This window comes from Arachis stenosperma, chromosome 3 (assembly GCF_014773155.1).
Source record: "Arachis stenosperma cultivar V10309 chromosome 3, arast.V10309.gnm1.PFL2, whole genome shotgun sequence".
NCBI lineage: Eukaryota > Viridiplantae > Streptophyta > Magnoliopsida > Fabales > Fabaceae > Arachis > Arachis stenosperma.
In genome coordinates, this window is record NC_080379.1 from 100,032,308 (window position 1) to 100,054,903 (window position 22,596).

A 22,596-nucleotide genomic window follows, 5' to 3' on the forward strand; every position below is an offset into this window, starting at 1 on the left:
ACAAAGTAGAGAAAAAGAGCTCACTGGCTCGAAAATGCCAGTAGGAGGTATTTTGGGTGTTAAACACTAGAATGGGTATCATTTTGGGCGTTTAACGCCAGTAAAGATACTTTTCTGGGCGTTAAACGCTAGAATGGGCACCATTCTGGGCGTTTAACGCCAGAATTGCAGCATCCTGGGCGTCTAGAAAAATGCCCAGTGACAAAAGATTTCTGGCATTTAACACCAGCCAGGGTACCTGGCTTGGCGTTAAACGCCCAAAATGGCCAACAAATGGGCGTTTAACGCCAGAAAGGATAGGGGGAGGAGATTTTGTTTTCACTTCAATTTTTTTTTAATTTTCATATTTTGATTCATAATTTTCTGCATAAACATGTTACAAACTTTCATCTCTCAAATTCAATTTTCAAAAATTTAATAATCTTCTATATTCTTTTTAATTTTCTTTCAAAATCCCTTTCAAATCTTTTTCAAAAACTCATTTATCTTTTCTAATTCTTTCCAAATCTTTTCCAACTCATCATATCTTCTTTTAATTTAATTGTTAGACACATCAACAAAAATTCAGATTTAACTTCTTTATATCTTTTCCATATCTTTTGAATTTTAAAATCTCATCTTTTTTTCATATCATGATTCATCTTTTACAAATCATATCTTCCTATCATATCTTTTTCAAAAATTTTCGAAACCCACCCCCTCCCTTTTAAATACATGTTCGGCCATCCCATACCTACACCATTCAAATCTATCTCCCCCTCTATTCCTCTCCTTTCCTTTCTTTTGCTTGAGGACAAGCAAACCTCTAAGTTTGGTGTATTTTTCCATGATCACTGACCAAAAACTCACTAAGATCATGGCTCCTAAATGAAAATAAACCACTCTAAGAGGCAAGAAAGAGAATAATCCAAAACCACTTTGGAATCAAGAGAGGTTCTTAACCACAGAACATGCAGACCATTACCACAAAATAATGGGTTTGAGGTCAGTGATCCTGGAAGTTAAGTTCGATTTGAAAGAAGATGAATATCTGGAGATCCAAGAACAAATTCGAAATAGAGGGCGGGAAATCCTAGCTAATCCTGAGACAAAGGTTGGAAGAAATATGGTCCAGGAATTCTATTCAAATATGTGGTTAACAGATAAGTAGAGAATGACGGGAACTGCCTTCCATACCTTTTGAACTATGGTAAGAGGGAAGACTATTTACTTCCACCTTGACAAAATAAGAGAGGTCTTCAAGCTGCCTCAACTACAAGATGATCCAGAATCCTTTAATAGGAGAATGGTGAGAGTAGATAAGTGCTTGGACCAAGTTCTAGAGGACATATGCCTCCCTGAAACTAAATGGATAACCAACTCAAAAGGTGTCCCAAACCAACTCAAGAGAGGAGATCTCAAACCAGTCGCTAGGGGCTGGTTGGACTTCATTGGGCATTCTATACTGCCCACTAGCAACCGCTCTGAGGTCACTGTCAAAAGAGCAGTGATGATTCATTGCATTATGCTGGGAAACAAAGTGGAGATTCATCATCTGATTTCTTGTGAGATTTACACAATTGCAAATAATAACTCCACTAAAGCCAAATTTGCTTACCCAAGCTTAATCTCTCTGCTATGTAAAGATGCTGGGGTAAAGATAGGAGTGGATGAGTTTATCTCAGTCGAGCATCCAATCACCAAAAAGTCAATGGAGGGACAACAAGTACACGACAACTCCATCAAGAGGAGGGCGCAGGAGTTCCTCCCAGAAATCCCTCAAATTGATTACTGGGCCCGCCTAGAAGCATCTATCACCAAGCTGCAAGAAGCTATGGATCAAGTTAAGGAAGAACAGCAAAATCAAAATAGCATGCTCTCAAGCTGCTTAAGAAACAAGAAAAGCAAGGGCGTGAGCTACAGAAGCTGAAGCGCCAGAAGCTCTCCCTTGAGGGACCAGACACCCCACAGATTGAATGAGCACCCATCTCCCAAAATAAAGGTTGTTGAGTCCTAATCTTAAATCTGTGATAACTTTTATTATTAGAAACCTATCTTAAGAATTACATAAGTATTAGAAATTAGGTTCTTTATTTTTATTTTTATTTTTATTATTATCTCCATGTAAGCTATAATTTGTTCTTCTCATCATCACTAAACACGAATAAAATAGTAGATTTTCTCTAGAGTAAGAAGGCAGTTATTTCAAGTTTTCAATAAGAAAAATTATAATTATTTTTATGTGGTGACAACACTTTTTTTCCTCTGAATGAATGCTTGAATAGTGCATATTTTTTATAGTGAAGTTAATGAATGTTAAATTTGTTGGCTCTTGAAAGAATGATGAAAAGAAAGAGAAATGTTATTGATAATCTGAAAAATCATGAAATTGATTCTTGAAGCAAGAAAAAGCAGTGAAAAATACAAAAAAAAATTTGGCAAAAAAATAAAGAAAAAAAAAGAAAAAGAAAAAGCAAGCAGGAAAAGCCAATAGCCCTTAAAATCAAAAGGCAAGGGTAAAAAGGATCCAAGGCTTTGAGCATTAATGGATAGAAGGGCCCAAAGGAATGAAATCCTGGCCTAAGTAGCTAAATCAAGTTGTCCCTAACCATGTGCTTGTGTCATGAAGGTCCAAGTGAAACGCTTGAGACTGAGTGGTTAAAGTCGTGATCCAAAGCAAAAGAGTGTACCTAAGAACTCTGGGCACCTCTAACTAGGGACTCTAGCAAAGCTGAGTCACAATCTGAAAGGTTCACCCAGTTATGTGTCTGTGGCATTTATGTATCTTGTAGTATTACTGGAAAACAAGATGCTTGGGGTCACGGCCAAGACTCATAAAGTAGTTGTGTTCAAGAATCAACATATTAAACTAAGAGAATCAATAACACTATCTGAATTCTGAGTTCCTATGGATGCCAGTCATTTTGAGCTTCAAAGGATAAATTGAGATGCCAAAACTGTTCAGGAGATAAAAAGCTACTAGCACTGCTCATCTAATTAGAATCTGAGTTTCACTTAAAACTCTGAGATGTATTATTGATGAGTGGATAATTTATACGGTTTTTTGCATTGTTTTTTAGGTAGATTTTAGTATAATTTAGTTAGTTTTTAGTAAATAATTATTAGTTTTTAAGCAAAATTCACATTTCTGGACTTTACTATGAGTTTGTGTGTTTTTCTGTGTTTACAGGTATTTTTTAGCTGAAATTGTGGGACCTGAGAAAAAATCTGATTCAGAGGCTGAAAAAGGACTGCAGATGCTGTTGGATTATGAACTCCCAACACCCGAAATGGATTTTTTGGAGCTTCAGAAATCCAAATGGCGCGCTCTCAACTGAGTTCGAAAGTAGACATCCTGTGCTTTCCAGCAATATATAATAGTCCATACTTTACTCGAGTTTTGATGACGCAAACTAGCGTTCAAACACCAACTTCTTGCCCTATTCTGGCGTTAAACGCCAGAAACAGGATAGAAACTGTAGTTAAACGCCCAAACTGGCATAAAAACTGGCGTTTAACTCCAAGAAAAGTCTCTACACATGAAAGCTTCAATGCTCAGCCCAAGCACACACTAAGTGGGCCCGGAAGTAGATTTCTGTATCATTTACTTATTTTTGTAAACCCTAGTAACTAGTATAGTATAAATAGGACATTTTACTATTGTACTGACATCTTTAGATCTTGACATCTTTGGATTATCCTTAGATCATCTTTGGAACATTTTTCCTTAGACTTGGAGGCTGGCCATTCGGCCATGCCTGGACCTTCATCAATTATGTATCTTCAACGGTGGAGTTTCTACACACCATAGATTAAGGTGTGGAGCTCTGCTGTTCCTCGAGTATTAATGCAAAATACTATTGTTCTTCTATTCAATTCAAGCTTATTCTTATTCTAAGATCTTCACTCACACTTCAACATGATGAATGTGATGATCCGTGACACTCATCGCCATTCTCAATTTATGAATACGTGCCTGACAACCACTTCCGTTCTACCTGCGAAAGCTAGAGTGTGTATCTCTTGGGTTTCTAATCAATGATTCACATCATTTCCCCTCTGACAATGGAGCATCTGAATCTGAGATTAGAACCTTCGTGGTATCGGCTAGAAATATTTGGCAGCATTCCTGAGATCCGGAAAGTCTAAACCTTGTCTGTGGTATTCCGAGTAGGATTTAGGAAGGGATGACTGTGACGAGCTTCAAACTCGCGACTATGGGTCGTAGTGACAGACGCAAAAGGATCATTGGATCTTATTCCGACACGATCGAGAACCGACAGCTGATTAGCCATGCGATAGCTGTGCCTGGTATTTTTCATCCGAGATGAGAAATCCGACAGTTGATTAGCCGTACAGAAATCGTAGAGGACCATTTTCACTGAGAGGACGGGAGGTAGCTGATGAGCGGATAATTTATACGCTTTTTGGCATTATTTTTAGGTAGTTTTTAGTAGGATCTAGCTACTTTTTGGGATGTTTTTATTAGTTTTTATGCAAAATTCATATTTCTGGACTTTGCTATGAGTTTGTGTGTTTTTCTGTGATTTCATGTATTTTCTGACTGAAATTGAGGGACCTGAGCAAAAATCTGATTCAGAGGATGACAAAGGACTGCTGATGCTGTTAGATTCTGACCTCTTTGCACTTGAAGTCGATTTTCTAGAGCTACAAAACTCCAAATGGTGCGCTCTCAATTGCGTTGAAAAGTAGACATCCATAGATTTCCAGAAATATATAATAGTTTATACTTCGCTTGAGTTTTAATGATGCAAACTGGCGTTCAAACGCCTCTTCTCTACCCTATTTTGAAGTCAAAACGCCAGAACTGGCATAAAAGTTGGAGTTAAACGCCAAAACTGGCATAAAAGCTGGCATTTAACACCAAGAGAAGTCTCTACACGTGTAAAGCTCAATGCTTAGCCCAAGCACACACCAAGTGGGCCCGGAAGTGGATTTCTGCATCATTTACCTATTTCTGTAAACTAGTAGCTAGTTTTCTTATAAATAGGACCTCTTACTATTGTATTTTCATCTTGGAATCTTTTGATCATCTTTTGATCTTTTGATCACATTTTGGGGGCTGGCCATTCGGCCATGCCTGGACCTTGTTTTTATGTATTTTCAACGGTGGAGTTTCTACACACCATAGATTAAGGGTTTGGAGCTCTGCTGTTCCTCGAGTATTAATGCAATTACTATGGTTCTTCTATTCAATTCATGCTTATTCTTATTCTAAGATATTCGCTTGCACTTCAACATGATGAATGCGATGATCCGTGACACTCATCATCATTCTCACCTATGAACGTATTACTGACAACCACTTCCGTTCTACTTAAGATTGAGCGTGTATCTCTTTGCCTCCATTCCGAAAGATCGGAGTCTTCGTGGTATAAGCTATAATTATTGGCGGTCATTCCTGAGATCCGAAAAGTCTAAACCTTGTTTGTGGTATTCCGAGTAGGATCTGGGAAGGGATGACTGTGACGAGCTTCAAACTCGCGAGTGTTGGGCGTAGTGACAGACTCAAAAGGATCACTGGATTCTATTCCAACATGATCGAGAATCGACATATGATTAGCCGTGCGGTGACAGCACATTTTAGACCATTTTCACTGAGAGGACGGGAGGTAGCCATTGACGCCGGTGAAACCCGAACATACAGCTTTCCATGGAAAGGAGTATGAAGGATTGGATGAAGGCTGTAGGAAAGCAGAGATTCAACAAGAACAAAGCATCTCTATGCACTTATCTGAAATTCTCACCAATGAATTACATAAGTATCTCTATCTTTACTTTCTGTTTTATTTATCAGTTTAATTATGAAAACTCTATCACCCATTTGAATCCGCCTGACTGAGATTTACAAGGTGACCATAGCTTGCTTCAAGCCGACAATCTCCGTGGGATCGACCCTTACTCACGTAAGGTATTACTTGGACGACCCAGTGCACTTGCTGGTTAGTTGTGCGAAGTTGTGAAAAAGAAGTGAGATTACAATTGTGCGACCAAGTTGTTGGCGCCATTGTGTATCACAATTTCGTGCACCATGTTTTTGGCGCCGTTGCCGGGAATTGTTCGAGTTTGGACAACTGACGGTTCATCTTGTTACTCAAATTAGGTACTTTTTATTTTCTTTTCAAAAAAAAGTTTTCAAAAATCTTTCAAAAATTTTTCTTTGTTTTTCGTTTTTCCAAAAATAATTTTCGAAAAAAAACAAAAAAAATTCATAAAATCATAAAAGCTCAAAAATATTTCATGGTTCTTGTTTGAATCTAGGGCCAAATTTTAAGTTTGGTGTCAATTGCATGATTTTAATTGTCTTGCAATTTTCAAAACACATACATTGTGTTCTTGATGATCTTCAAGTCGTTCTTGGTGAATTGCCTTGTTTGATCTTCATAATTTATTGATTTGCACTGCATGATGTTCTACATATGCATTCTTGCATTCATATGGCCCAAACATGAGAAAGTTCTAAGTTTGGTGTCCTCTATGTTTTCTTTCATTAAGAAAACTGAGTTCTTGATGTTCATCTTGATCTTCAAGATTGTTCTTGGTGTTCATCTTGACGTTCATAATGTTCTTGCATATATCTTATGTTTTGATCCAAGAATTATATGTTTTGACTCATTTTGTTGTTTTTCAAAATTGAAAACATATCTTCTTGAATAAAGGATTTAGCAAAATGAAAATCCAAGAATATAAAGCAGAGGAATTACAGAGAAAAAGCTGGGCGTTCAAAACGCCTAGTGAAGAAGGAAAACTGGCGTTTAAACGCCCAAACCATGCAGCAATTGGGCGTTAAACGCCCAAAACATGCAGCTCCTGGGCGTTTAACACCAGGATGACACAAGGAGAGGAATTTTGTTTTCAAATCAAATCTTTTTCAAATCTTCATATTTTTTTTTCAAATCAAATCTTTTTCAAATCTTCATATTTTTTTCAAAATCAAATCTTTTTCAAATCAAATATTTTCAATCATATCTTTTTCAAAATCATATCTTTTCAAACATATCTTTTTTAAATCATATCTTTTTCCAAAATCAATTTCAAAATCTTTTTTCTAACTTCTTATTTTCTCAAAATTGATTTTCAAATCTTTTTCAACTAACTAATTGACTTTTTGTTTGTTTTACTATTTCTCATCTTTTTCAAAACCACAACCAATTTTTCAAAAATTTATTTTAAATTTATTCTTTTTATTTTAGAAAATTCTCCCCCTTTCTTATCTTTTTTTTATTTAAACACTAACATTCCTCCTCCATTGACAATTCGAACTCTATCTCTCTTTGTGTGTTCGAACTCTTCCTTACCTACCTCATCCTTCCATTCTTGTTTTCCTCTGACACCTCAAGGAATCTCTATACTGTGACATAAAGGATTACATATTCTCTTTTTTTTTCTTCTCTTTCATATGAGCAGGAACAAAGATAAAGGCATACTTGTTGAAGCTGATCTTGAACCTGAAAGGACTCTGAAGAGGAAGCTAAGAGCAGCTAAAGCACAAAACTCTGAAGAGGAACTCACTGAACTTTTTGAAAAGGAAGTAGCAAAAGAAACAATTATGGCCGAACCAAACAACAATGCAAGGAAGATGCTTGGTGATTTTACTACACCAACTTCCAACTTCAATGGAAGAAGCATCTCAATCCCTGCTATAGGAGCAAACAATTTTGAGCTAAAGCCTCAATTAGTTTCTCTACTGCAACAGAACTGCAAGTTTCATGGACTTCCATCAAAAGACCCTTATCAGTTCTTAACTGAGTTCTTGCAGATCTGTGATACTGTTAAGACCAATGGAATTGATCCTGAAGTCTACAAGCTTATGCTTTTCCCTTTTGCTGTAAGAGACAAAGCTAGAACATGGTTGAATTCATAACCTAAGGAAAGCCTGAACTCTTGGGATAAGCTGATCAGTGCTTTCTTGGCCAAATTCTTTCCACCTCAAAAGATGAGCAAGCTTAGAGTGGAAATCCAAACCTTCAGACAGAAGGAAGGTGAATCCCTCTATGAAGCTTGGGAAAGATATAAGCAACTAATCAAAAGGTGTCCTATGGACATGCTTCCAAAATGGAGCGTCATATGCATATTCTATGATAGTCCATCTGAAATGGTTGCAAATAACCAGTTCATGTATACCTCTAATAGGAATCCTGTGAGTAATGGGACGACTCAAAAGAGAGGAGTTCTTGAAATTGATGCTCTGAATGCCATACTGGCTCAAAACAAAATATTGACCCAACAAGTCAATATGATCACTCAGAGTCTGAATGGATTGCTAAATGCATCCAACAATACTAAAGAAGAACTTGAGAACCCTGCAATGGCAGAGGTGAATTACATGGGTGAAGCCTTTGGCAACACCTATAATCCTTCATGGAAAAATCATCCAAATTTTTCATAGAAGGATCAACAGAAACAAGGCTTCAATAATAACAATGGTAGAAGAAACAGGTTTAGCAATAACAAACCTTTCCCATCATCATCTCAGCAACAGACAGAGCATTCCGAGCAAAATCCTTCTAACTTAGCAAACATAGTCTCTGATCTATCTAAGGCCACTCTTAATTTCATGACTGAAACAAGATCCTCCATTAGAAACTTGGAGGCACAAGTGGGACAGTTGAGTAAAAGGGTTCCTGAAACTCTTCTTAGCACTCTCCCAAGAAATATAAAAGAGAATCCTAAAGGAGAGTGCAAGGCCATTGATATAATCAACATGGCCGAAACCTTAAAGGAGGAGGAGGATATGAATCCCAATGAGGAAGACCTCAGGGGACGTCCAAAGATCAGTAAGGAATACCCTAATGAAGAACCAAAGGAATCTGAGGCTCATACAAAGACCATAGAGATTCCCTTGGACCTCCTTTTACCATTCATGAGCTCTGATGACTATTCATCTTCTAAAGAGGATGAAGACATTGTTGAAGGGCAAGTTGCTTAATATTTAGGAGCAATCATGAAGCTGAATGCTAAGCTATTTGGTAATGAGACTTGGGAGGAAGAGCCTCCCTTGCTCACCAATGAACTGAATACATTGGTTTAGCAAAATTTACCTCAAAAGAAACAGGATCCTGGTAAATTCTTAATACCCTGTACCATAGGCACCATGACCTTTGAAAAAGCTCTGTGTGACCTGGGGTCAGGGATAAACATGATGCCACTCTCTGTAATGGAAAGACTAGGAATCTATAAGGTACAGGCTGCCAAATTCTCATTGGAGATGGTAGATAAATCTATGAAAAAGGCTTATGGACTAGTAGAGGACGTGCTAGTGAAGGTTGAAGGCCTTTACTTCCCTGCTGATTTCATAATCATAGACACTAGGAGGGATGAGGATGAATCCATCATCCTTGGAAGACCCTTCCTAGCCACAGCAAGAGCTATGATTGATGTTGACAGAGGAGAGTTAATCCTTCATGTGAATGAAGAATACCTTGTAGTAAAGTCTCAAGGTTCCCCATCTGAAACAATGGAGAGTAAGCATGAAGAGCTTCTCCCAATATAGAGTCAAACAAAGCCCCCACATTCAAACTCTAAGTTTGGTGTTGGGAGGCCACAACCAAACTCTAAGTTTGGTGTTGAGAGATCTCAACCATACTCTGAACATCTGTGAGACTCCATGAGAGCTCACTGTCAAGCTATTGACATTAAAGAAGCGCTTATTGGGAGGCAACCCAATTTTATTTTAATTTTATCTATATTATTTTGTTTTCTTTTAGGTTGATGATTATGTAAAGTCACAAAGACAATTACAAAAATAAAGAAAAAAAATAAAAAATAGCATTGAAAACAGCATACCCTGGAGGAAGGACTTACTGGCATTTAAACGCCAGTAAGGGTAGCAAAATGGGCGTTTAAACGCCCAATCTGGCACCTTTCTGGGCGTTTAAATGCCAGAATAGGGCACCAGACTGGCATTTAAACGCTAGAACAGGGCAACAAAATGGCGTTCAGACGCCAGAATAGGAAGGAAAGCTGGCGTTTAGACGCCAGAACAGAAAGGAAAACTGGCATTTAAATGCCAGAACAGGGCAGCAGACTGGCGTTTAAACGCCAGAATTGCACTCCAAGGCGTTGTGAATGCCCAATTGGAGCAGGGATGAAGAATTCCTTGACCCTTTAGGATCTGTGGACCCCACAGGATCCCCACCAACCTTAACTCACTTTCTCTCCTCTTCACACCTTTCTACAACACTCCTCCCCAAAAACCCTATACACCCTACATCTCCTCCATTTTCTTCTTCTTCTACATCTTTCCTTCTTCTTTTGTTCAGAGACGAGCAAATATTTTAAGTTTGGTGTGGTAAAAGCATTGCTTTTTATTTTTCCATAACCATTTATGGCACTTAAGGCCAGAGAAGCCTCTAGAAAGAGGAAAGGGAAGGCAATTGCCTCCACCTCTGAGTCATGGGAGATGGAGAGATTCATCTCAAAGGTCCATCAAGACCACTTCTATGAAGTTATGGCCAAGAAAAAGGTGATCCCTATACAATTCAGCTGGAATTGTCATTAAGGAAGACATCCTCATTGAAGAGGACAAGCCCATCACTAAGAAAAGGATGGATCAAACAAGAAAGCCCACTCATGGACCTCAACAAAAGCATGAGGAATTCCCTCATCAAGAAATCCCTGAGATACCTCAAGGGATACATTTTCTTCCACACAATTATTGGGAGCAACTAAGGATGGAGCAACAAAGGCAAGGGAGAGACATTGAGGAGCTCAAGCACTCCATAGGATTTTCAACAGGAAGATGCTCCCCTCACTAAGGTGGACTCATTCCTTAATCTCCTTGTCTATTTATTTTTCTGTTTTCGGCTTTATGTTGTATGTTCTATCTATGTTTGTGTCTTCACTACATGACCATTAGTGTCTAGTGTCTATGTTTTAAAGCTATGAATAACTCCATGAATCCTTCACCTCTCTTACATGAAAAATGTGCTTAATTACAAAAGAACAAGAAGTACTTGGATTTCAAATTTTATCTTGAAACTTGTTTAATTATTTTGATGTGGTGGCAATACTTTTTATTTTCTGAATGAATGCTTGAACAGTGCATATTTTTTATCTTGTTGTTTATGAATGTTAAAGTTGTTGGCACTTGAAAGAATGATGAACAAAGAGAAATGTTATTGATAATCTAAAAAATCATGAAATTGGTTCTTGAAGCAAGAAAAAGCAGTGAAAAAAATTTGGCGAAAAAAAAGAGAAAGAAAGAAAAAGAAAAAGCAAGTAGAAAAAGCCAGTAGCCCTTTAAACCAAAAGGCAAGGGTAAAAAAGATCCAAGGCTTTGAGCATTAATGGATAGGAGGGCCTAAAGGAATAAAATCCTAGCCTAAGCGGCTAAATCAAGCTGTCCCTAACCACGTGCTTGTGGCATGCAGGTCCAAGTGAAAAACTTGAGACTGAGTGGTTAAAGTCGTGATCCAAACCAAAAGAGTGTGCTTAAGAACTCTGGACACCTCTAACTAGGGACTTTAGCAAAGCTGAGTTACAATCTGTAAAGGTTCACCGAGTTATGTGTCTGTGGCATTTATGTATCCGGTGGTAATACTGGAAGACAAAGTGCTTAGGGCCACGGCCAAGACTCAAAAAGTAGCTGTGTTCAAGAATCAACGTACTTAACTAGGAGAATCAATAACACTATCTAAAATTCTAAGTTCCTATAGATGCCAATCATTCTGAATTTCAAAGGAAAAAGTGTGATGCCAAAACTGTTCAGAAGCAAAAAGCTGTAAGCCTTGCTCATCTAATTAGGACTAAGTTTCATTGATACAGTGGGATTCATTGTATATTCTCTTCTTTTTATCCTAATTTATTTTCAGTTGCTTGGGGACAAGCAACAATTTAAGTTTGGTGTTGTGATGAGCGGATAATTTATACGCTTTTTGGCATTGTTTTTAGGTAGTTTTTAGTAGGATCAAGCTACTTTTTGGGATGTTTTTATTAGTTTTTATGCAAAATTTGAATTTCTAGACTTTACTATGAGTGTTTTTATGTGATTTTAGGTATTTTCTGACTAAAATTGAGGGACCTGAGCAAAAATCTGATTCAGAGGCTAACAAAGGACTGTTGATGCTGTTGGATTCTGACCTCCCTGCACTCGAAGTATATTTTCTGGAGCTACAAAACTCCAAATGGCACGCTTTCAATTTCTTCGGAATGTAGACATCCAGAGCTTTCCAGCAATATTTAATAGTTTATACTTTGCTCTAGTTTTGATGATGCAAACTGGCATTCAAACGCCCCTTCTATGCCCTATTCTGAAGTCAAAACGCCAGAACTGGCATAAAAGTTGGAGTTAAACGCTCAAATTGGCATAAAAGTTGGCATTTAACTCCAAGAGAAGTCTCTATACGTGTAAAGCTCAATGCTTAGCCCAAGCACACACCAAGTGGGCCCAGAAGTGGATTTCTGCATCATTTACCTATTTCTGTAAACCCTAGTAGCTAGTTTTCTTATAAATAGGACCTCTTACTATTGTATTTTCATCTTGGAATCTTTTGATCATCTTTTGATCTCTTGATCACATTTTGGGGGCTGGTCATTCAGCCATGTCTGGACCTTGTTCTTATGTATTTTCAATGGTGGAGTTTCTACACACCATAGATTAAGGGTGTGGAGCTCTGCTGTTCCTCGAGTATTAATGCAATTACTATGGTTCTTCTATTCAATTCATGCTTATTCTTATTCTAGGATATTCGCTTGCACTTCAACATGATGAATGTGATGATCCGTGACACTCATCATCATTCTCACCTATGAACGTGTGACTGACAACCACTTCTGTTCTACTTAAGATTGAGCATGTATCCCTTAGCCTCTATTTCGAAAGATCGGAGTCTTCGTGGTATATGCTAGAATTATTGGCGGTCATTCCTGAGATCCGAAAAGTCTAAACCTTGTCTGTGGTATTCCGAGTAGGATCTGGGAAAGGATGACTGTGACGAGCTTCAAACTCGTGAGTGTTGGGTGTAGTGACAGACGCAAAAGGATCACTGGATTCTATTCCAACATGATCGAGAACCGACAGATGATTAGTCGTGCGGTGACAGTGCATTTTGGACCATTTTCACTGAGAGGATGGGAGGTAGCCATTGACGTCGGTGAAACCCAACATACAGCTTTCCATTGAAAGGAGTATGAAGGATTGGATGAAGGCTGTAGGAAAGTAGAGATCCAATAGGAACATTGCATCTGTATGCACTTATCTGAAATTCTCACCAATGAATTACATAAGTATCTCTATCTTTACATTTGAAAACTCTTCACCCTTTTTCAAAATTCCTTTAATTAACTAATTGTTTCAAATTTTAATTTTAATTTTATATCTTCTCTTAATTTGCAAATTCTAACTAAATTTTGAAAAAAAAATATTTTCCTTTTCCTTTTAATTATTTTAATTATTTTCAAAAACTCTCTCTCATCTTTTTCTATTTATTTATTTAATCACTAACACTCTTCTCCTCTTCTTATAATTCGAACCCTCTCTTCCCTCTCTTTGTTCAAATTCTTCTTCTTCCTTCTTCATTCTTATTCTTCTTCTCTTCTACTCACATTAAGGAATCTCTATACTGTGACATAGAGGATTCCTCTTCCTTTCTGTTCTCTTCTTTTTCATATGAGCAGGAACAAGGACAAGAACATTCTTGTTGAAGATGACCTTGAACTTGAAAGGACTCTGAAGAATAAGCTAAGAGATGCTAAAGCACAACAATCCAGAGAAAACCATACAGAAAATCTTGAAAAAGAAGTAATGGCCGAACCCAACAACAATAACAATGTAAGGAAGATGCTTGGTGACTTCATTGCACCAAATTCCAACTTCCATGGAAGAAACATCTCAATCCCTGCCATTGGAGCAAACAATTTTGAGCTTAAGGCTCAATTAGTTTCTCTGATGCAACAGAATTGCAAGTTTTATGGACTTCCATCAGAAGATTCTTTTCAGTTTTTAACTGAATTCTTGCAGATCTGTGATACTGTTAAGACCAATGGAGTTGATCCCGAGGTCTACAAGCTTATGCTTTTCCCTTTTGCTGTAAGAGACAGAGCTAGAATATGGTTGGACTCTCAACTTAGAGATAGCCTGAACTCTTGGGATAAGCTGGTCACAACTTTCTTAGCCAAATTCTTTCCTCCTCAAAAGCTGAGCAAGCTTAGAGTGGATGTACAAACCTTCAAGCAGAAAGAAGGTGAATCCCTCTATGAAGCTTGAGAAAGATACAAGCAACTGACCAAAAAGTGTCCTTCTGACATGCTCTTAGAATGGACCATCCTGGATATATTCTATGATGGTCTGTCTGAATTATCTAAAATGTCATTAGACCATTCTGCAGGTGGATCTATTCACCTGAAGAAAATGCCTGCAGAAGCTCAGGAACTTATTGAAATGGTTGCAAATAACTAGTTCATGTACACCTCTGAAAGAAATCTTGTGAATAATAGGACGCCTCAGAGGAAGGGAGTTCTTGAAATTGATGCTTTGAATGCCATATTGGCTTAGAACAAAACATTGACTTAGCAAGTCAATATGATTTCTCAGAGTATGAATGGATTGCAAAATGAATCTAATAGTACTAAAGAAGCATCTTCTGAAGAAGAAGCTTATGATCTTGAGAATCCTGCAATGGCAGTGGTGAATTAGATGGGTGAAGCCTATGGAAACACCTATAATCCCTCATGGAAAAATCATCCAAATTTCTCATGGAAGGATCAACAAAAGCCTCAACAAGGCTTTAACAATAATAATGATGGAAGAAACAGGTTTAGCAATGGCAATCCTTTTCCATCATTCTCTCAGCAACAGACAGAGAATTCTGAGCAGAATCCATCTAGCTTAGCAAATATAGTCTCTGATCTATCTAAGGCCACTCTAAGTTTCATGAATGAAACAAGGTCCTCCATCAGAAACTTGGAGGCACAAGTAGGTCAGCTGAGTAAAAGGGTTACTGAAACTCCTCCTAGCACTCTCCCAACAGAAGAGAATCCCAAAAGATAGTGCAAGGCCATAATTGTGACCAACATGGCCGAACCTGGAGAGAGTGAAAAGGCAGTGATTTCCAGTGAGGAAGGCCTCAGGGAACATCCACTGGCCATTAAGGAGTACCCCAATGAAGAACCAAAGGAATCTGAGGCTCATACAGAGACCATAGAGATTCCATTGAACTTCCTATTACCATTCATGAGCTCTGATGACTATTCATCTTCTGAAGAAGATGAAGACATTGTTGAAGGACAAGTTGCCCAGTATTTAGGAGTGATCATAAAGCTGAATGCCAAGCTATTTGGTAATGAGACTTGGGAGGATGAACCTTCATTGCTCATTAATGAACTAAATACCTGGATTCAGCAAACTTTACCTCAAAAGAAACAGGATCCTGGTAAATTCTTAATACCTTATACCATAGGCATCATGACCTTTGAGAAGGCTCTATGTGACCTAGGGTCAGGTATTAACCTCATGCCACTCTCTGTAATGGAGAAACTAGAAATATTTGAGGTACAAGCTGCAAAAATCTCACTAGAAATGGTAGATAAATCAATGAAACAGGTTTATGGACTAGTAGAGGATGTGCTAGTGAAGGTTGAAGGCCTTTACATCCCTGCTAATTTCATAATCCTAGACACTGGGAAGGATGAAGATGAATCCATCATCATTGGCAGACCTTTCCTAGCCACATCAAAAGCTGTGATTGATGTTGACGTAGGAGAGTTGGTCCTTCAATTGAATGAGGACTACCTTGTATTCAAGACTCAAGGTTCTCCTTCTGTACATGGTGCACGAAATTGTGATCCCTACTTTTCACAACTCAAATAATCCCCGGTAATAGCTCCAAAAACTTGGTGCTCAATACCATGGTCTAAACACAATTTCACAACTTCGCACAACTAACCAGCAAGTGCACTGGGTCGTCCAAGTAATAAACCTTACGCGAGTAAGGGTCGATCCCACGGAGATTGTTGGTATGAAGCAAGCTATGGGTCATCTTGTAAATCTCAGTCAGGCAGATTCAAATGGTTATGGATGATATATGAATAAACCATAAAATAAAGATAGAGATACTTATGTAATTCATTGGTGAGAATTTCAGATAAGCGTATGAAGATGCTTTGTCCCTTCCGTCTCTCTGCTTTCCTACTGTCTTCATCCAATCCTTCTTACTCCTTTCCATGGCAAGCTGTATGTTGGGCATTACCGTTGTCAGTGGCTACAGTCCTATCCTCTCAGTGAAAATGTTCAACGCGCTCTGTCACAGCATGGCTAATCATCTGTCGGTTCTCAATCAGGTTGGAATAGAATCCATTGATTCTTTTGCGTCTATCACTAACGCCCAGCCTTCAGGAGTTTGAAGCTCGTCACAGTCATTCAATCATTGAATCCTACTTAGAATGCCACAGACAAGGTTTAGACCTTCCGGATTCTCTTGAATGCCGCCATCAATTCTAGCTTATATCACGAAGATTCTGATTAAGGAATCAAAGAGATATCCACTCAATCTAAGGTAGAACGGAGGTGGTTGTCAGGCACACGTTCATAGGTGAGAATGATGATGAGTGTCACGGATCATCACATTCATCAAGTTGAGGAACAAGTGATATCTTAGAACAAGAACAAGCTGAATTGAATAGAAGAACAATAGTAATTGCATTAATACTCGAGGTACAGCAGAGCTCCACACCTTAATCTATGGTGTGTAGAAACTCCACCGTTGAAAATACATAAGAACAAGGTTCAGGCATGGCCGTGAGGCCAGCCCCCAAAACGTGATCAAAAGATTCAAAGATCTAAAGATGATCAAAGATCCAAAGATGAAAATACAATAGCAAAAGGTCCTATTTGTAGAGAACTAGTAGCCTAGGGTTTACAAAGATGAGTAAATGACATAAAAATCCACTTCCGGGCCCACTTGGTGTGTGCTTGGGCTGAGCATTGAAACTTCTATGTGTAGAGACTTTTCTTGGAGTTAAACACCAGCTTTTGTGCCAATTTGGGCGTTTAACTCCCATTCTTGTTCCAGTTCCGGCGTTAAACGCCAGAATTCTTGAGCTAACTTGGAACGCCTGTTTGGGCCATCAAATCTCGGGCAAAGTATGGACTATTATACATTGCTGGAAAGCGCAGGATGTCTAATTTTCAACGCAGTTGAGAGCACGCCAATTGGGCTTCTGTAGCTCCAGAAAATCCACTTCGAGTGTAGGGAGGTCAAAATCCAACAGCATCTGCAGTCTTTTTCAGCCTCTGAATCAGATTTTTGCTCAGGTCCCTCAATTTCAGCCAGAAAATACCTGAAATCACAGAAAAATACACAAACTCATAGTAAAGTCCAGAAAAGTGAATTTTAACTAAAAACTGATAAAAATATAATAAAAACTAACTAAAACATACTAAAAACATACTGAAAATAATGCCAAAAAGCGTATAAATTATCCGCTCATCAGTACACATGGAGAAGAAGCATGAAAAGTTTCTCTCAATACAGAGTCAAACAAAGCCCCCACATTCAAATTCTAAGTTTGGTATTGGGAGGCCACAACCAAACTCTAAGTTTGGTGTTGGGAGGCCCTAACCATGCTCTGATTATCTGTGAGGCTCTATGAGAGCTCACTGTCAAGATATTGACATTAAAAAAGCGCTTATTGGGAGGCAACCCAATTTTTATGTTAAATTTCCATTTTCCATTATTATTTTATGTTTTCTTTAGGTTGATGATCCTTTGAAGACACATAAACGACTGCAAAAATCAAACCAAATTCAAAAACAGCATTAGAAACAGCACACCCTGGAGGAAAAACTTACTGGCATTTAAAAATCAGACTGGCGTTTAACGCCAGAAATAGGCTACAGCTTGCCGTTAAACGCCAGAAAAAGTATAAAAGCTGGCATTTAACGCCAAAAACAGGCAGCAGTTTGGCGTTAAACGCCAGACTTGCACTCTAAGGGCATTTTGCATGGCTAAATAGAGCGGGGATGAGAAGTCCTTGACCCTCAGGATCTGTGGACCCCACAGGATCATCATCTACCCCACCTCTCTCTCTCTCCCCCTCACACATCTCTATAACACTCTACCCAAAACACTACTCACCTATCAAATCCTATTCTCTTCCCTATATTCTCTTCACCAATCACCTCCATCCATCTTCCCCCAAAAAAGACCCCCACCTACCTCACTTTTCAAATTCAAACACTTTTTCCTCCCAAAACCACCCAATTCCATTCGGCCACTCTCCCTCTCTTTCCCTATAAATACCCCTCTTCACTCCTTCATTTTCACACATTATAACCACTCTCCTACCCCCATGGCCGAACTAATCTCTCCATTCATCTCCTCTATTTTTCTTCTTCTACCCTCTTTTTCTTTCTTATTTTGCTCGAAGATGAGCAAACCTTTTAAGTTTGGTGTGGAAAAAGCATTGCTTTTTGTTTTTCTATAACCCTTTATGGCACCTAAAGCCGGAGAAACCTCTAGAAAGAGGAAAGGGAAGGCAAAAGCTTTCACCTCCGAGTCATGGGAGATGGAGAGATTCATCTCAAAGGTCCATCAAGACAACTTCTATGAAGTTGTGGCCAAGAAGAAAGTGATCCCTGAGGTTCCTTTCATGCTCAAGAAGAATGAGTATCCAGAGATCCGACATGAGATCCGAAGAAGAGGTTGGGAAGTTCTCACCAACCCCATTCAACAAGTCAGAATCTTAATGGTTCAAGAGTTCTATGCCAATGCATGGACCACTAGGAACCATGATCAAAGTATGAACCCGAATCCAAAGAATTGGCTTACAATGGTTCGGGGAAAATACTTAGATTTCTGTCTAGAAAATGTAAGGTTGGCGTTCAACTTGCCAATAATGCAAGAAAACGCACGCCCATACACTAAAAGGGTCAACTTTGATCAAAGGTTGGACCAACTCCTCATGGGCATATGTGTGGAAGGAGCTCAATGGAAAAGAAACTCAAGTGGTAAGCCGGTTCAATTGAAAAGACCGGACCTTAAGTCCGTGGCTAGAGGATGGTTGGAGTTCATCCAACGCTCCATCATTCCTACTAGCAACTGATCTGAAGTAACTGTGGATCTGGCCATCATGATCCATAGTATCATGATTGTGGAGGAAGTAAAAGTTCATGAGATCATACCTCTAGAACTCTACAAGGTGGCAGACAAGTCCTCCACTTTAGCAAGGTTAGCATTTTCTCATCTCATTTGTCACCTATGCAATTCGGCTAGGATTGACATAGAAGAAGACATCCTCATTGAAGAGGACAAGCCCATCACTAAGAAAAGGATGGAGCAAACAAGAGAGCCCACTCATGGACCTCAACAAGAGCATGAGGAAGCCCCTCATCAAGAAATCCCTGAGATGCCTCAAGGGATGCATTTTCCTCCACACAACTATTAGGAACAACTCAACACCTCTTTGGAAGGCTTGAGTTACAACATGGACCAACTAAGGGTGGAGCACCAAGAGCACTCCATCATCATTCTCCATGAGATTAGAGAAGAGATCAAAGAGCTATGAGGGAGGAGCAACAAAGGCAAGGAAGAGACATAGAGGAGCTTAGGCGTTCCATTGGATCTTCAAGAGGAAGAACTAGCCGCCATCACTAAGGTGGACCCGTTCTTTTATTTCCTTGTTCTTATTTTTCTATTTTTCGAATTTGATGCTTTATGTTTGTCTATGTTTGTGTCTTCACTACATGATCATTAGTATCTAGTATCTATGCCTTAAAGCTATGAATAATTCCATGAATCCTTCACCTATCTTAAATGAAAAATGTGACTAATTACAAAAGAATAAGAAGTACTTGGATTTCAAATTTTATCTTGAAATTAGTTTAATTATTTTGATGTGGTGGCAATACTTTTTGTTTTCTGAATGAATGCTTGAACAGTGCATATTTTTTATAGTGAAGTTTATGAATGTTAAAATTGTCGACTCTTGAAAGAATGATGAACAAAGAAAAATGTTATTGATAATCTAAAAAATCATGAAATTGATTCTTGAAGTAAGAAAAAGCAGTGAAAAAGAAAAAAAAAGTAGCAAAAAAAAAAGGTGAAAAAAATGGCAAAAAAAAAAGAAAAGAAAGAAAAAAGAAAAACCAAGCAGAAAAAGCCAATAGCCCTTTAAACCAAAAGGCAAGGGTAAAAAGGGATCCAAGGCTTTGAGCATTAATGGATAGGAGGGCCTAAAGGAATAAAATCCTGGCCTAAGCGGCTAAATCAAGTTGTCCCTAACCATGTGCTTGTGGCATGAAGGTCCAAGTGAAAAGCTTGAGACTGAGTGGTTAAAGTCGTGATCCAAAGCAAAAGAGTGTGCTTAAGAACTCGGACCCCTAACTGGGGACTTTAGCAAAGCTGAGTCACAATCTAAAAAGGTTCACCCAGTTATGTGTCTGTGGCATTTATGTATCCGGTGGTAATACTGGAAAACAAAGTGCTTAGGGCCACGGCCAAGACTCATAAAGTAGCCGTGTTCAAGAATCAACATACTGAACTAGGAGAATCAATAACACTATCTAAAATTCTGAGTTTCTATAGATGCCAATCATTCTAAATTTCAAAGGATAAAGTGAGATGACAAAACTGTTCAAAAGCAAAAAGCTACTAGCCCCGCTCATCTAATTGGGACTAAGTTTCATTGATATTGTGAGATTCATTGTATATTCTCTTCTTTTTATCCTATTTTGTTTTCAGTTGCTTGGGGACAAGCAACAATTTAAGTTTGGTGTTGTGATGAGCGGATAATTTATACGCTTTTTGGCATTATTTTTAGGTAGATTTTAGTATAATTTAGTTAGTTTTTAGTAAATAATTATTAGTTTTTAAGCAAAATTCACATTTCTGGACTTTACTATGAGTTTGTGTGTTTTTCTGTGATTTCAGGTATTTTCTGGCTGAAATTGAGGGACCTAAGCAAAAATCTGATTTAGAGGCTAAAAAAGAACTGCAGATGCTGTTGGATTCTGACCTCTCTGTACTCGAAATGGATTTTTTGGAGCTACAGAAACCCAAATGATGCGCTCTCAACTGCGTTGGAAAGTAGACATCCTGGGCTTTCCTTGAGTTTTGACGACGCAAACTGGCGTTCAAACGCCAACTTCCTGCCCTATTCTGGCGTTAAATGCCAGAAACAAGATAGAAGCTGCAGTTAAACGCCCAAACTGGCATTAAAACTAGCATTTAATTCCAAGAAAAGTTTCTACACATGAAAGCTTCAATGCTCAGCCCAAGCACACACCAAGTGGGCCCGGAAGTGGATTTCTGCATCATTTACTTATTTCTATAAACCCTAGTAACTAATCTAGTATAAATAGGACCTTTTACTATTGTACTGACATCTTTGGATCTTGACATCTTTGGATTATCCTTAGATCATCTTTGGAACATTTTTCCTTAGACTTGGAGGCTGGCCATTTGGCCATGCCTGGACCTTCATCACTTATGTACTTTCAACGGTGGAGTTTCTACACACCATAGATTAAGGTGTGCAGCTCTGCTGTTCCTCAAGTATTAATGCAAACTACTATTGTTCTTCTATTCAATTCAAGCTTATTCTTATTCTAAGATGTTCACTCGCACTTCAACATCATGAATGTGATGATCTATGACACTCATCACCATTCTCAATTTATGAAGGCGTGCCTGACAACCACTTCCGTTCTACCTGCGAAAGCTAGAGTGTGTATCCTTTGGGTTTCTAATCAACGATTCACATCGTTTCCCCTCTGACAATGGGGCATCTGAATCTAAGATTAGAACCTTCGTGGTATAGGCTAGAAATATTTGGCAGCATTCCTGAGATCCGAAAAGTCTAAACCTTGTCTGTGGTATTCCGAGTAGGATCTGGGAAGGGATGACTGTGACGAGCTTCAAACTCGCGACTGTGGGGCGTAGTGACAGACGTGAAAAGATCATTGGATCTTATTCCGACACGATCGAGAACCAACAGCTGATTAGCCATGCGGTAGCTGTGCCTGGTATTTTTCATCCGAGACGAGAAATCTGACAGTTGATTAGTCGTACAGAAACCGTAGAGGACCATTTTCACTGAGAGGACGGGAGGTAGCCATTGACAATGGTGATTTCCAACATACAGCTTGCCATGGAAATGAGTATGAATGAATGAATGAAGACAGTAGGAAAGCAGATATTCAGAAGGAATAACGCATCTCCATACGCTTATCTGAAATTCCCACCAATGAATTACATAAGTATCTATATCTTTGTTTTATGTTTATTTATCTTTTAATTATCAAAACTCTATAACCATTTGAATCCGCCTGACTGAGATTTACAAGATGACCATAGCTTGCTTCAAGCCGACAATCTCCATGGGATCGACCCTTACTCACGTAAGGTATTACTTGGACGACCCAGTGCACTTGCTGGTCAGCTGTGCGAAGTTGTGAAGAGACGTGTAAGTCATGGTATTGTGCACCAAGTTTTTGGAGCCATGCCTGGTGATAACAATTTCGTGCACCAATTACCTCTTGATCTACTTTTTATCCTATTTTATTTATCTAGTTTCTTGAGGACAAGCAACAGTTTAAGTTTGGTGTTGTGATGAGCGGATATTTTATACGCTTTTTGGTGGTATTTTCATGTAGTTTTT

At 38.6% G+C, this 22,596-nt stretch overlaps 1 non-coding gene across 1 annotated transcript; it reads right to left on the reverse strand.

Annotated features, from left to right (window-relative positions):
• Nucleotides 1-7,942: 7,942 nt before the first annotated feature.
• Nucleotides 7,943-8,050, reverse strand: LOC130972188 (small nucleolar RNA R71). Its single transcript, XR_009083382.1, has one exon. It is a non-coding gene; the product is annotated as a small nucleolar RNA R71 (small nucleolar RNA).
• Nucleotides 8,051-22,596: the final 14,546 nt, after the last annotated feature.